The sequence below is a fragment of the Schistocerca piceifrons genome, chromosome 9 (assembly GCF_021461385.2).
Source record: "Schistocerca piceifrons isolate TAMUIC-IGC-003096 chromosome 9, iqSchPice1.1, whole genome shotgun sequence".
Lineage (NCBI taxonomy): Eukaryota > Metazoa > Arthropoda > Insecta > Orthoptera > Acrididae > Schistocerca > Schistocerca piceifrons.
In genome coordinates, this window is record NC_060146.1 from 175,642,999 (window position 1) to 175,644,456 (window position 1,458).

General features: G+C 36.6%; 1 non-coding gene across 1 annotated transcript; it reads right to left on the reverse strand.

Annotated features, from left to right (window-relative positions):
- Positions 1-967: 967 nt before the first annotated feature.
- Positions 968-1,039, reverse strand: Trnat-agu. The gene has a single exon. It is a non-coding gene; the product is annotated as a tRNA-Thr (tRNA).
- Between the last annotated feature and the right edge of the window lie 419 nt (positions 1,040-1,458).

Sequence of the window (1,458 nt, forward strand, 5' to 3'; positions counted from 1 at the left end):
TCTCTCAATGTACTTATAATAGTGCTCTCTCTGGAGTGAGTTGCTATTGCTAGTAGTTTACTAGTTATTCATAGTTAAAGTATACAATTATGCAGATGAAATATATTCTGGTACAGGTACAGAAGTGTTCCTGCAGGTGTTCCTTCCTGTTGTTTCAGTTACTTCCAGGTGTATATGCACAAATTAGAAGATACTACATAGAACCAACACATTTATTTAGCATTGGGGGAATTTATAGTTGAGTACTTTTCGTAATAAGTTTGTTTATAACGAGTATGAATTTCACAGGTTCTCACTTTCAAAGAAAGAAAAGACAGTAACAGCTTCCAAAATTGCAATGAATGAGCCAGCTGAAGATTTAACAAGCAGCTGCTTTAACCCTAGCATTTTTAACAGAGGTCTTTTACAACAGCCTAACTCTCACTTTTTCAATCAAAAGTCTTAAAATTACTTTATTTTGGTTGATGTTCTGTGTAATCGTTGGTAATACATTTGCCTTTCTTTAGAAGAACATTATTTCTTGCAAGTCCAATTAATTTTTTTTGTTATATGAATTTTGTAATCATATATGTGTACAGCATGACAGGGGTGTTTTAGACCCCTTACCACACAATTTGTCTTTCCAGTAATTTATTTATCATTGTTCTGAATGGGGCATTAAACTACGAAATTTCCGATAACAATTGTCAACTCCACGTAGTTATACCTTGTTGTGAGGCTTAATCATACTAAAAAAGCTAAAACCTAGTATTGTTTTGAAGGTAAAAATACTTTCAGATGACCATAAGTTGAGTTTCATAATCAATAATTATGTGTGCTGAATTTATTCCTTACTTAAAACATGTGTACTATGCTAACTGTAATAGATATAAGAATATCAAATGAAATGACACAGTTTCAGAGACTGTCCTGGTCTCAGACAGATATGATTTTATGCATATAGACTGAAGTGGTGATAGAAAATTTGTGCCAAGGATGGGAATCGAACCCAGGTCTCCTCCTCACTAGGAAGGTGCGTTAACCACTAAGCCACCTTGGCGCAGCAGTTTACATGTGGTTCGAGGAGGGAGGTGTAGCGTGTAATCAGTGCGGTTGTCTTCTGTTGTGACAAGTGAGCTTAGTGGCTAGCGCACCTGCCTCGTGATCAGGAGATCTGGGTTCGATTCCCGCCCTTAGTACAAATTTTCACTCGCCGCTGCAGTCTGTATACATAAAAAAGAATATCATGTGAAGTCAATACAAGTGATCGAAATTTTCGATCAGCTATTACTGAGTGGCTTGAAGATTGTCTCTTTAATCAGGAAGAAAGAGAAATTCAGACATGATAATGGACTCGCGTCTTCTAGCCTCTCGAGCGAAACAAGAAGTGAAGATTTAGGCGACTAACAGAAGTACTGATTTCCTTATCGATCATGATGGAACTCAATAGGTTAAATCACTGACACATCACGAAAATTC